The following is a 14,955-nucleotide window of genomic DNA, read 5'->3' on the forward strand; positions in this document are numbered from 1 at the left end:
GCTGTGGGGAGGAGAGGGCCTGGAGAGCTCAGTTTGCTCTTGCAGAGCTCTCGTGCAGCACTGGAGCCGGGGCTGGAGCTGCAGCTCTGCCCTGCTGTGCTCAGGGACACACTGGGACACACAGGGACACACAGGGACACACAGGGACACACACAGGGACACACAGACACACAGGGACACACAGACACACACAGGGACACACAGGGACACACAGGGACACACAGACACAGAGGGACACACAGACACACACAGGGACACACTGGGACACACAAGGACACACAGACACACACAGGGACACACAGGGACACACAGGGACACACAGACACAGAGGGACACACAGACACACACAGGGACACACTGGGACACACAAGGACACACAGACACACACTGGCACACACAGGGACACACAGACACACACAGACACACACTGGGACACACAGGGACACACAGACACACACAGACACACACTGGGACACACAGGGACACACAGACACACACAGGGACACACAGACACACACAGGCACACACAGGGACACACACAGGGACACACAGGCACACACAGGGACACACAGGGACACACACAGGGACACACTGGGACACACACACACACTGGGACACACAGGGACACACAGGCACACACACAGGGACACACAGACACACACAGACACACACAGGGACACTGGGGTGCCACCAGCCCTGCCAGCTGTGACCAGGACCCCGGCACAGGTGGCACCGTTGTCACTTTGGTGACAAATGACTCCCAGAGCTGCTTCATCCAAAGCTGCAGCCTGAGGGAAGAACTGTGGCTTTCCCCAGAGCTCTCAGTGTGACTCCTGCACATTTCCACGGGCAGGAGTGTTTGTGACAGCTGCATAAATCAGCAATAACTGGAGATATTTATTACAATGCTGCAGCTGAGGAATGAGATGTGTGACCTGGCCCTGAGTGCCAGCCATCCCACTGAATAACTGCAGGGAGCCCGTGGGTTCCTGGGGCTCTCCCAGCACCAGGGCAGCGGGATCCATCCTGTGCACGCAGGGGGATGTTTGTGTGGACTCTCAAGGCAGATTAAATGATCAAGCTCCAGTTCTGGCAGTGCCCCAGAAACGTGAATGTTTGTTCCCTGTGCTGTCCCTGCCCTGGTTCCCAGCCTGGGCTGGGGGCAGGGCACGCACAGCTGGCTGCATCTGCCCAGCTCCTGCTGCAGCAGCAGACACCACAGCAGCAGATAAGGGGGTGTCACATCCTCGAGATGTGCTGAGTGTTCTGCAGAGTCAGAAATCAGGGACAGAAATTGCCACTGTGGAACCACAGAGTGCAAATGTCACTGTCTGCTCATCCTGGGCTCCTCTGCAGAGTGTGGGACTGCACTCTGTGCTGTGCAAACCCCAAAGCAAAGGCTTTCCTCAGGCCAGCAACCCCTCAGTGCTGCTGACAGCTCAGACATCCACAGGAACACGGCCCAGGAGCAAAGCCCCTGTGGCAAACAGGGCTGCATGAGTCACTGCTGCTGCAGCTTTCATTTCAAAGGAAAATAAATTAAACACCTCCTCAGAAATTAGGAGGTTTCAGGCCCTAGCAACAACAAAGTGCACACGTGTGTTTTGATGTTAAAACAAGGCTGGGCTCCATCCTCATCCTTTCCTGGCTCTCCTGCTCCCAGCTCTGCAGGTTTTGGGCACCTCTGGGCTGGGATTTCTGTGAGATGATCTCGTGTAGCCCTGAGACAGAACTGGGAGGGTTAAAACACCCTGAAGGTCACCAGCTCCCCTTGTGCAGGGAAGGAGAGCCCAGACCCCCAGCTCTGTCCCTTGGGCACCTTGGCAGGGGTGAGATGGAACCCTGCAGATTTACCTCCCCAGGGTCACTGCTGATGGCACCTCACATCAGCACAGCCGAAATGATTCTGTGACAGGGCATAGAAATAATTCCAGAAATTACTCAGATGTCCCCTGTGACCTTCCTGACACCCCTGGGGACTTCAGCTCCCTGGCAAAACACACCTGAGAGACTTCACTGTGCTGCTGTGGCAACACCTGGAGTCAGGTATCAGTCAGTCAATTAATCCATCAATCAATTGATCAATCAATTAATCCATCAATCCATCAATCCATCAATCCATCAATCAATTGATCAATCAATTAATCCATCAATCCATCAATCCATCAATCAACCAATCAATCAATCAATTGATCCATCCATCCATCCATCATCCATCCATCCATCCATCAATCTCTTTCCTCAGGTCCCTCTGGTTTTATTGGCCAATTCACGGTCCCTGTCCCAGCCCAGTGCCACCACAGCCTGTCACTGTCCCCCAGCTCCCCCTGCTCCCTCTGCTCCCCCTGACCACACCAGCAGTGGCAGCAAGCTTGTTTGGGTTTTTTTATGATTGGATTGTACAACCCCAAATTAATTTACATGCATTATCCCAGCCCAAAAAGGAAAAATGAAGCAGGATGTCCTCTAGCCAGTTAACAAAGATGATTAATTAAGGAGCAATTGAAGAGTAGGGAAACATCTTTTTGCTAAATGTTTTATTCTAGCTGAGATTTTAATCAAGATTCTAAAGTGCATCTCTCCTAAGGCTTCACAAATTGCTGAAAAGATTTGCAAAGGTAAAACCCACTGAAAATAGTTACTTTCACCTGTCACTAATAAAAATATTTTCATTTTTAGCCTTTTCTTTTTTGTAAGGACAAGTTTGTGATATTTGTAAAACTTGTGCTGTGCTTTGAAAGCCAAGAAGACAAATCCCCCTCAAATAGAATTTTTTAAAAAAGAAAAAAAAAAAATCTTGCCAGATAAAAGCCCAAACACCAACCAGCACAAACAGTTCTGGAATCATCCTCAAGCACCAAGAAATTCCTGGGTGGGAAAAGCTCCAGGCCACCTCTGAGGCACAGAACACAGAGCACAGCCCAGGGCAGCTCTGTCCTTCCGAGCTCACAGCCTCCCCTGGCATGCTGGGGCTATTTTTGCAGAAAAGTTTGAATTCCTCACAGGTTTTAGACATGAACGTGCAGAATTCCTTCCCCAGGCTTGACTCATGAGCTTTTATAGATCCAGTGGCAACACTTTAAAATAATGGCCAGGCCATTATTCATGGCCATGACATTTATTTTATTGACATTAATCATAATGAACTCATTTGCTATTAATGCAGGTGTCACGAGGCCTTTTCTAGAATTCCTCAGGCATTCATTAGGCTGGGCCATTATTTTTATTATTTTTCTGAAAGTTCCTTTAAGTGTGGCTGAAAGGTGCTGCCCTGGCAGAGCCTGGCTGGGTTCTGTGTTTGCCAGGCACAAAACACAAATCACTTCCTGCAGCACAGAGGGTCTGGTTCTGCTGGCACAGGGGGCCAAGAATGATTTCCCTGCCCAAGGTCCAGAGTCCTGCTGTGCCCCAGCCCCAGGGGCACCTGCTGAGCCCAGCTCAGTTCAGATCAGCTCCTTGAGCCCAGCTCAGCTCCTTGAGCCCAGCTCAGCTCCTGGAGCCCAGCTCAGCTCAGCTCAGCTCCTGGAGCCCAGCCCCTGGAGCCCAGCCCAGCTCCTTGAGCCCAGCCCAGCTCCTGGAGCCCAGCCCAGCTCAGCTCAGCTCAGCTCAGCTTAGCTCCTGGAGCCCAGCCCAGCTCAGCTCAGCTCCTGAGCCCAGCCCAGCTCAGCTCAGCTCAGTTCAGCTCACTCCTGGAGTCCAGCTCAGCTCCTGAGCCCAGCCCAGCTCCTAGAGCCCAGCCCAGCCCAGCTCCTTGTGCCCAGCCCAGCTCCTGGAGCCCAGCCCAGCTCCTGGAGCCCAGCCCAGCTCCTGGAGCCTAGCTCAGCCCAGCCCAGCTCAGCTCCTAGAGCCCAGCCCAGCTCCTAGAGCCCAGCCCAGCTCCTGGGGCCCAGCTCAGCTCCTAGAGCCCAGCTCAGCTCCTGGAGCCTAGCTCAGCCCAGCCCAGCTCAGCTCCTGGAGCCCAGCCCAGCTCCTGAGCCCAGCCCAGCTTCTTGAGCCCAGCCCAGCTCAGCTCCTAGAGCCCAGCCCAGCTCCTTGAGCCCAGCTCAGCTCCTGAACCCAGCTCAGCTCCTAGAGCCCAGCTCAGCTCCTGAACCCAGCCCAGCTCCCTGAGCCCAGCCCAGCTCCTGGCAGCAGCAGCTCCTGGGTCCATCCCTCCCTCACAATTCTCTACACCCATAACCTTTCCTCCTGGCAGGGCCACGTTGCCAAGGAGCTCAGATGGTGCCAAGAGCTGCAGGAAGCTGTGGAATCACAAATCCCAGCAGCACTGAGGCTGGAAAATCCCTCCCAGCCCATCCAGTGCCAGCTGTGCCCCATCCCCAGCCTGTCCCCAGCCCAGAGCACTCAGTGCCACCTCCAGGAATTCCTTGGGCGCTCCAGGGATGGGGACCCAACCCTGCCCCTGCCATGAGGGAATTGTTGCTGAAATGAGCCTCTCCTGCTCCCTGAGGAGCCAGGGCTGGGCTGGTGTCTCAGAGCACACCCAGCACTCCTCAGAGCCTTCCCCAGATCAGCAAAGCAGCTGGTCCAGACTCTTCATCCCCTAATCCAAACACTGTCCCGTCCATAAATATTTGTGTTTTAAAGCTCCCCACTTTGCCAGGAGCTGGCAGGGAGAAGGAAAACACTCTAGACATGAAAAGTACAGGCTGGAAATCCTGAGAGTGAAACCTGCTCCTCAGGGAAATCTTAAAGGAAAAATGTCCCATTAGGAGCTGGAGCCCTGAGGAGGAGGGTGCAGGCAGCTGATGATGGAAACTCAGAAACACAACCAGAGAAATCGGTGTAAGAGCCACAGAAAGAAACCCCCAGTGCTGCTGAAATCTCCTCAGCTAAATTTTAACTCAACAGCCACATACCCCTTGGATGACAGCTCCTGTAGGGTGTAACAAGGAAATAATGTGAGCTCTGGCTCCCTTTGCTGCTCCATGGCACATTGCAAGGGAGAGTTAAAACCACCCACATCCATGAAACTCTGGGATTGTCGCAATCTTGGAGAAAGTGCCCAGAGCTCCCAGCAGCAGCACATTGAAAATCTCCTTTTCAGCTGGAGAGGAATGAAGTGAGGAGAAGGCAGTGATGGGAACTCAGGGATGGGATCTCAGTTCTGGTGTGCAGGAGCTCTGCTGGGGCAGGAGGGGCTCAGCCTCAGCATCCCCCAGTGCTGTTTGAGCAGCTCCTGCTCACTGCCCTGCTCTCACTGCCCTGCTCTCACTGCCCTGCTCTCACAGCCCTGCTCTCACAGCCCTGCTCTCACTGCCCTGCTCTCACTGCCTGAGCCTGCTCCAGTTTGTGCTCCAAGCCTCTGCAGAGAGAACTTTCCAGCAGCACCACAGAGAATAGAATGCCCACACGATGCTGGAGTGAGTCACTCCCAGAGCAGCAGAGAGCAGCAGAGCCCGAGTGGGAGAGCAGGGGCAGGAGGAGCAGGAGAAGGATGATGGTGATGATGAGGATGATTGATGATGAGGATGATGAGGATGAGGATGATTGATGATGAGGATGATGATGATGATGCTCAGCAGCCCCAGCCCAGGGATTTCCTGCCCTGTGGCACCGTCCCTGCCCCAGCACCAGTGCCTGCAGTGCCCCTGAGCAGCTGCTCCCAGTGCCTGAACTGGGACCAGTTCCCTGGTGTGCACCACACAGCAGTGCCCTGTCTCCTTTTTCCTTCTTGTTTTTTTCTGCTTGTTTTTCTTTTTTCCTTCTGCCTCCACTCACGGTCAGGGTTGAAGCATGAGATGGATTTTTCCCTTTCTTTTTTCCTCTGGGCACCCCTGCCCAGCCCATTCACCTGATGGTTCAGACTGGCCTCATTCTGAACGGAATTTCAAAAATTCCAACCCCCTGTGCCCATGCAGACCCCTCAAAAGCATCCCCCAGGAACAGCCTGTGGCGCTGTGCTCACTCAGATCAGTAAAGCAGAGGGGCAGCCCCTCAGTCATTGCTGGTTTGTGCCCTGTGCTGTGCAATAAACACACCAGGTTTGGAATTGCAGCGGGCTGGCAGAGGTTGAGGCCATGGAGAGTCTGGCAGGAGGGCAGGGATGCATTAGTGCATTTATGGCTGGCATTACCCCCGGCTCAGTGCTCTCCAAAGGCTCCCAGCACTTTTACAAACTCTGTCCTGAGCAGGTAATGGCTGTGTCAGACAGTGAGGTTGCAGGGAGAGATGTGGAGGTGATAAAAACTCTCGGGTCCCAGCCCTTCCACCCGCTGACACACCAAGATCTTTCCCCAGAAGATAAGCGGAGAGAGATGACTGCTCTGAAAATTACATTTTAGCTGCAGTGAATCACATTTTCCAGCTGGAATCACTCACAGTGAGAGCACTATTTGCCCAAGGACTCTTGATTTCCAGAAATAATGCTTGGAGTGGCTGGGAAGAGCCCCAGAGTGCAGAGGCCACAGGGGAGCAGGGATGCTATTCAGATGTGCCCCCAAATTTCCTCCAGAGACCACGCTCATCCCTCTATTTTTAATCCTGCAGGGTCTTTAGCAAAGGACATTTGTGCTGATTCTTTCAGCTGTGCCCAGCACAGGGTTATAAATACCCAGAGGTGGTGCTGGGGAGACAGCACAGACAAATTGTCTTTTCTTGGTGCCCTCCCATCATTTACCTTCCCACTTTCTCTCCATACTTTGTTTTCTCCTCCTGCTGCCTTCTCCACGTTCTGCTGGCAATGGTAATTATGGTTTTAAATGCAAGATGAAAGGGATGAGCTGGTTGCAGAAAATTACAGCGCTTTATGTACTCACCAAATTGAATGTTTTCCTTTTCTTGGATGTTCACATGAGCTATTAATTTTGTTTACTTTTAGGTATGGAAGTCGGAGCTTCAAAATAATCACTTGGCTTGTTTATTTGCAGAAGATCTTCTGATTTAATTATTTATAAGAATTATGAATTAAGAATGATGAATAAACATGCATGACAATTAGTGGATTCTTTGTTGAATTCTCCTATGGAACCAGATGGCCTGACTGATGCATGTAAACAGATCATTTATTTCATTTGGAATTCTGAATATTGAATAAGAAATTAGATATTTGCAGTAGAAGACCTTACCAAATGTTTAAGCTAATTCAGAACAGAATTGGGGAATAGGTTGTACATGGAAATAAATCCAGGCCTCAGCACAAGGAGCACAGTTTAACTGAGCTCATCCCAGCCTGCACAGAAGGGGAATATTTGTCTGTCTGCACGTTTCAGTCACCTCATTTTCCATCAGAAGGGGTTGGTTTGTCTCCCCAGCCACAGGCTCTGAGCTAATACACAAATTTGGTGATGGGGCTGCCCTGGGTCCCTGGCAGTGGCCAAGGCTGGGCTGGACACTGGGCTGGGCTGGACACTGGGCTGGACACTGGGCTGGGCTGGACACTGGGCTGGGCACTGGGCTGGGGCAGTGGGAGGTGTCCCTGCCTGGGCTCCAATGTCCCTGCCATGGGCTCCAATGTCCCTCCTGGGCTCCAATGTCCCTGCCATGGGCTCCAATGTCCCTGCCTGGGCTCCATGTCCCTGCCTGGGCTCCAATGTCCCTGCCATGGGCTCCAATGTCCCTCCTGGGCTCCAATGTCCCTGCCATGGGCTCCAATGTCCCTGCCTGGGCTCCATGTCCCTGCCTGGGCTCCAATGTCCCTGCCATGGGCTCCAATGTCCCTCCTGGGCTCCAATGTCCCTGCCATGGGCTCCAATGTCCCTGCCTGGGCTCCATGTCCCTGCCTGGGCTCCAGTGTCCCTGCCATGGGCTCCAGTGTCCCTGCCAGCCCAGCCCTGGGCAGCTCTGGATGCCCCAGCTGGAGCAGGGGGCACAGAGAGCCCTGAGCAGCACCAGGCTGTGCCTGGGGAACCAGCAGGGATGGAGCCAGAGCTCCTGCACCCCTGAAAAATGAACAGGGATGGACCCCGAGCGACCCCAGGCTCTTACACCACTGAAAAATGACTAGGGGTGCACCCAGAGCTCCTCCAACACCGACAGACAGACAGACACACAGACAGACAGCCCTGCCCTCCAGCCAGTGCCCAGGCTGCTCCCGAGGGTGCCCAGCACAGATTTGTTCCTGTTTTGGCACCAGAAGGGTGAAGCCAAGCCCCCAAGGTCACAGCTGAAATGTTTCACTCCAGCCCCCCAGCCCAGCCTGCCCTCCTGTGATGTGCAGCAGCACCCACCTGCTCCAGAGACAATTAGCATGTTAATTAAGGACTGCTGAGCCTTGAGATGCTCCATGGCAAAGTTTATTCTTTCTTATCAGAATAAGCAGCTGCTAATGAGGAAAAATGCAAATTGCCACCAAGAAATACCTACATGCAAGTCCGTCCAGCTTTTCTGGGCTATGATTATTCCAGAGGTGCTGGGTGAGCCCCCTCCACCCCTGGGGCTCAGCCACAGCTGGCACTGCCCTGGATGCCCACATTGTCACACCCTGCAGGTGTTTATTGTGTTTAACAGCACCCTTGGCACACCTGGGAGGTTCCCAGTGCAGGTGTTTATTCACATTTAACAGCACCCTTGGGAGGTTCCCAGTGCAGGTGTTTATTGTGTTTAACACAACCCCTGGCACACCTGGGAGGTTCCCAGTGCAGGTGTTTGTCCACATTTAACAGCACCCCTGAGATGTTCCCCAGTGCAGGTTTTTATCCACATTTAACAGCACCCCTGGGAGGTTCCATCCTGCAGGTGTTTATCCACATTTAACACCACCTCTGGCATACCTGGGAGGTTCCCAGTGCAGGTGTTTATTTGTGTTTAGCAGTGCCCCTGGCACACCTGGGAGGTTCCACCCTGCAGGTGTTTATTTGTGTTTAGCAGTGCCCCTGGCACACCTGGGAGGTTCCCCAGTGCAGATGTTTATTGTGTTTAACACCACCCCTGGCACCCCTGGGAGGTTCCACCCTGCATTTATCTGTGTTTAGCAGTGCCCCTGGCACATCTGGAAGGTTCCACCCTGCAGGTGTTTATCCACATTTAACAGCACCCCTGGCACACCTGGGAGGTTCCCAGTGCAGATGTGTATCTGTGTTTAACAGCACCTCTGGCACACCTGGGAGGTTCCCCAGTGCAGGTGTTTATTCATGTTTAACACTGCCCCTGGCACACCTGAGATGTTCCCCCAGTACAGGTGTTTATTCACATTTTACAGCACCTCTGGCACACCTGGGAGGTTCCACCCTGCAGGTGTTTATTTGTGTTTAGCAGTGCCCCTGGCACACCTGAGATGTTCCCAGTGCAGATGTTTATTGTGTTTAACACCACCCCTGGCACACCTGGAAGGTTCCACCCTGCAGGTGTTTATCCACATTTAACACCACCTCTGGCATACCTGGGAGGTTCCCAGTGCAGGTGTTTATTCACATTTAACAGCACCCCTGGCACACCTGAGATGTTCCCCCAGTGCAGGTGTTTATCTGTGTTTTAGCAGCACCTCTGGCACCCCTGGGAGGTTCCATCCTGCAGGTGTTTACTGGTGTTTAACAGCACCCCTGGCACACCTCAGAGTCCCCCAGTGCAGGTGTTTATTCACATTTAACAGCACCCCTGGGAGGTTCCCAGTTCAGGTGTTTATTGTGTTTAACACAACCCCTGGCACACCTGGGAGGTTCCACCCTGCAGGTGTTTATCCACATTTAACAGCACCCCTGGCACCCCTGGGAGGTTCCCAGTGCAGGTGTTTATTGTGTTTAACAGCACCCCTGGCACCCCTGGGAGGTTCCCAGTGCAGGTGTTTATTCACATTTAACAGCACCCCTGGCACCCCTGGGAGGTTCCATCCTGCAGATGTTTATCTACATTTAACAGCACCCCTGGGAGGTTCCCCAGTTCAGGTGTTTATTCATGTTTAGCAGCACCCCTGGCACCCCTGGGAGGTTCCCAGTGCAGGTGTTTATTCACATTTAACAGCACCCCTGGCAGGTTCCCAGTGCCCCAGGCAGACACAGCTGGCCCAGCCTGGGGCTGACCCCCCCTCCTGGCTTTGGGATTTTGCCTCCCCCAGCAGCAGCACTCAGCCCAGGGGATGGTGGCCCTGCCCTCACCCTGGCTCACTCTGTTCCCTCTGCTCTGCTCTGGGGCACTTTGGTATCGACTCCAATGTGATTTTCCTCAGCAATTACTGCAATGAAGCCAGTGAAAAAGCAAGGATTGAAAAATAAACTCACCAGTGTAAAAACGTGGAAAATCAAATAGCTAAAGTGTCATTAGTGAGAGAAATCACAAAGATTTTCCCAGCTTTTAACTACAGATGGAAGAATGAAAATTTTCTCTCTGCTTTTGAGGTTTGGGAGGGCCTGAGGTCCAGCTGGGATGATTGGAGGCAGCAGCACCGGTGGAAATCAGCCTCTATTCAAGCACTGAACAGAGGTTTAAAACAGCAGCATTATTGTTTATTTGACAGCTCATCAGCCCTGGTTCTGAAATTCTAGGAAAGTCTGGGCACACACCTGGAAGCTCCTGTTCCTGAGCCAAGGAAATCTGCCTTTGCAGGACAGGAGGTGCACCAGGGATTCATGGAAATCAATGTCCTGGAGAGGCAGCAGTGCTCCCTGCCCACAGCAGCACCCCCAGCTCCATCCCCTGCAGCAGAGCCCAGCCCGGGTCTCCTCCGTGGGGAATCTCAGCTGGGAAACACAAACCAGGAGCAGCAGGGCAGGGGCTGAGGGTGCCAGGATGTGCACTCAGGGACCAGGGGCAGGAACTCCCTGCAGGGCTGGGCTGGGGCAGGAATTCCCTGCAGGGCTGGGCTGGGGCAGGAATTCCCTGCAGGGCTGGGCTGGGGCAGGAATTCCCTGCAGAGCTGTTCCTTGGGGCAGGAATTCCCTGCAGAGCTGGAGTAGAGCAGGAATTCCCTGCAGGGCTGTTCCTAGAGCAGGAATTCCCTGCAGGGCTGTTCCTAGGGGCAGGAATTCCCTGCAGGGCTGTTCTAGAGCAGGAATTCCTTGCAGAGCTGTTCCTAGAGCAGGAATTCCTTGCAGAGCTGTTCCTAGAGCAGGAATTCCCTGCAGGGCTGGGCTGGGGCAGGAATTCCCTGCAGGGCTGTTCCTAGGGGCAGGAATTCCCTGCAGAGCTGTTCCTAGAGCAGGAATTCCCTGCAGGGCCGTTCCTAGAGCAGGAATTCCCTGCAGAGCTGTCCTAGAGCAGGAATTCCCTGCAGAGCTGTTCCTTGGGGCAGGAATTCCCTGCAGAGCTGTTCCTTGGGGCAGGAATTCCCTGCAGAGCTGTTCCTTGGGGCAGGAATTCCCTGCAGGGCTGTTCCTTGGGGCAGGAATTCCCTGCAGAGCTGTTCCTTGGGGCAGGAATTCCCTGCAGGGCTGTTCCTTGGGGCAGGAATTCCCTGCAGAGCTGTTCTAGAGCAGGAATTCCCTGCAGGGCTGTTCTAGAGCAGGAATTCCCTGCAGGGCTGTTCCTTGGGGCAGGAATTCCCTGCAGAGCTGTTCTAGAGCAGGAATTCCCTGCAGGGCTGTTCCTAGAGCAGGAATTCCCTGCAGGGCTGTTCTAGAGCAGGAATTCCCTGCAGAGCTGTTCCTTGGGGCAGGAATTCCCTGCAGAGCTGTTCTAGAGCAGGAATTCCCTGCAGGGCTGTTCCAGGGGCAGGAATTCCCTGCAGGGCTGTTCTAGAGCAGGAATTCCCTGCAGGGCTGTCCTAGAGCAGGAATTCTCTGCAGGGCTGTTCCTTGGGGCAGGAATTCCCTGCAGGGCTGTCCTAGAGCAGGAATTCCCTGCAGGGCTGTTCCTAGAGCAGGAATTCCCTGCAGGGCTGTTCCTTGGGGCAGGAATTCCCTGCAGGGCTGTTCCTAGAGCAGGAATTCCCTGCAGAGCTGTTCCTTGGGGCAGGAATTCCCTGCAGGGCTGTTCCTTGGGGCAGGAATTCCCTGCAGGGCTGTTCCTAGAGCAGGAATTCCCTGCAGGGCTGTTCCTAGAGCAGGAATTCCCTGCAGGGCTGTTCCCTGGGACACAGATCAGGATCCTGGGGTGCCTGAGGCTGGAACAATCTCCAGGACCTGCCCCATCCCCAGCCTGTCCCCAGCCCAGAGCACTCAGTGTCACCTCCAGGAATTCCCTGGGCACTCCAGGGATGGGGATCCAACCCTCCCTGGGCAGTTCCAATCCCTGAGCCCCCTTTCCATGGGGAAATTCCTGCTGTGTCCATCCTGAGCTGCCCTGCCCAGCCTGAGCCATTCCCTCTCCTGTCCCTGTTCCCTGGGAGAAGCAGCCAAGACTCCCCTGACCACAACCTCCTCCTCCTGCTCCTCTCCAGGTTCCTGAATCCAGCAGGTGGAGAAGCTCAGCTGGGTGTTGGGGTCACTTTTATCATGTTTTTCATTTCTAGCTTTCCTTCTTGCCTTCTGAAGAGCTTCAGTTCCCTTTCAAACCCACCCAACCATCCCTGGGGACAGCGCCTGTCCCTGCACTAATTCTCTGACCCCAGAGCCCCCAGACAAACCCCAAAATCCCTGGGGATCAGTGGGGTGCCAGCAGCACCTCAGCACAGCTGCTCCTGCTGGACCCTGCCAGAGGGGAGCTCAGTGCCCAGCTCTGCCCTCTGCTCCACTCCCAGCTCCCACTGCTGGGGTTCTGAGCTGACCCCGGGTCTGGGGTCTCCTCTGGGAAGGGAAGCTCAGCCAGGCTGGGCTGTGTGCTGTGCCAGGGCTGCTGCTGCTGCTCTTTGGGGTTTTTGGAAGGCAAAGGTACCCAGTGAGCAGCGCTGGGGGCTGGAGCAGAGCGGGGCCATTACAGGATTTAAATGATTAGCTGAGCTCAGGAGATGCAGCCACCTCTGAGTGACTATGAATATTCAGGTAAATATGTTTAGCTGAAATATTGAGTCAACAGCAGACACTACATGCACAAAATGTACTCCTGCCTATTTGTGCTTAATTCCAGCAGCGTGCTGGCCAGCACTGCTGGCAGCTGCCTCAGCCAGGGTGGCTTTCCCTGCACCACAGGGCCCTGCAGGCACCAGCTCCAGCCTAAACCTAAACCTGGCTCTCAGGGATGGGGCTGGAAGGGTGACCCAGCAGGAACCAAAGTGTTCTGTCCCTGGTGTCACTGTGAGCCCAGAGCCTGCCCAGGGAGGGAGATGATTCTGGATCAGCAGGGCATTGCTACAGAGCTCCCATTTATTTCTCCACCAATTCCTTGCTCAGAAATCCAGGATTAAGAATACCAGCCTGAAGAAGTGTAACAATACAGATAAATAGTTAAAAAAACCAAAACATTCAACAGAAAAGGGCAAACCCAACACCATGCACATGCAAACTTCCCTTAGAGTAAAAGTCAGGATTTTGTGCAGTGCTTGGTAGGGATTCAGCCAACAGAACGGCCAAGGAAAGCAGGGAATGGCAGCAGTGGCTGCAGGTTTCCCAGGCCTGGTTTCAGTGCAGTGCATGGATAGTGCTGGGCTGACTGGGATGTGCTCCCCTTGGCAGGAGCACAGATCCCTTTTCCTCCCACAGTTTACATGTCTGTCCTGTTTTACACCTCCAACACCTCATTTAGTGGCTCTGGAGTGCTCTCCATCAGAAATCACCTCTTTCCTGCACAGGGGCAGAGCCAAACACAGTTTGGGGACAGCCCCAGATCCCAGGGACCCCCAGAGCTCCCGTGGGGCTCCCACACAGCCACCCCAGCCTGGGTCAGGGGGCACTCAGAGCACCTCACAGGCAGCACTGGAGCTGCAAAACTCTGGTTTCACCCTTTTTAACCCAACACCAGGAGCCAGGATAAGCTGGTTTATATTCAGGATAATTCTGGGGTGCTCACCCTGGGCAGTCACAGCAAGCAGCACTGGGGGCACTGGGGGGTTTGGTGGTCACTGACAGGGCACAGAGCACAGAGCACAGGGCACAGGGCAGAGCACAGGGCACAGGGCACAGAGCACAGAGCACAGAGCACAGGGCACAGAGCACAGAGCACAGAGCACAGAGCACAGGGCACAGAGCACAGAGCACAGGGCACAGAGCACAGAGCACAGAGCACAGAGCACAGAGCACAGGGCACAGAGCACAGAGCACAGGGCACAGAGCACAGGGCACAGGGCACAGAGCACAGGACAGGACAGGGGAAGTTCAGGGATGTGGCACAGCCCATCCCAGGGCACAGATCCATCCCAGGGGCACAGATCCATCCCAGGGGCACAGATCCATCCCAGGGCACAGCCCCATCCCAAATCCCATCCCAGGGCACAGCTCCATCCCTTCCCAGGGCACAGATCCATCCCAGGGCACAGCCCCATCCCAAATCCCATCCCAAATCCCATCTCAAATCCCATCTCAAATCCCATCCCAGGGCACAGATCTATCCCATCCCAGGGCACAGATCTATCCCATCCCAGGGCACAGCCCATCCCAGGGGCACAGATCCATCCCAGGGCACAGCCCCATCCCATCCCATCCCAAATCCCATCCCATCCCAGGGCACAGCCCCATCCCATCCCTGTATCCCATCCCTGTATCCCATCCCATCCCATCCCATTATCCCATCCCATCAATCCCATCCCATCCCATCCCAGGGCACAGCCCCATCCCTTCCCCAGGGCACAGCTCCATTCCATCCCATCCCATCCCATCCCATTATCCCATCCCATCAATCCCATCCCATCCCAAATCCCATCCCAGGGCACAGCCCCATCCCATCCCATCCCATCCCATCCCAAATCCCATCCCATCCCATCCCAAATCCCATCCCATCCCAAATCCCATCCCATCCCAAATCCCATCCCACCCCATCAATCCCATCCCATCCCATCCCATCCCATCCCAAATCCCATCCCACCCCCTCCCTTCCCCAGGGCCCCCCAGCAGGAGCAGCCCCTCTGCCCCACGTTTACCATTTTTCACGCTGCAGCTGCAATGTAAACAGCGCTGGCTCTGGGTAAATGTTGGCTCTCGCTGACAGCCCCTGCACATACAGATTGCACACAGTTTGCTCGGCCTGTTTTGGTTAGAAGGTCACAGGAGTGCT

Source organism: Catharus ustulatus, chromosome 15 (genome assembly GCF_009819885.2).
Source record: "Catharus ustulatus isolate bCatUst1 chromosome 15, bCatUst1.pri.v2, whole genome shotgun sequence".
Taxonomy (NCBI): domain Eukaryota; kingdom Metazoa; phylum Chordata; class Aves; order Passeriformes; family Turdidae; genus Catharus; species Catharus ustulatus.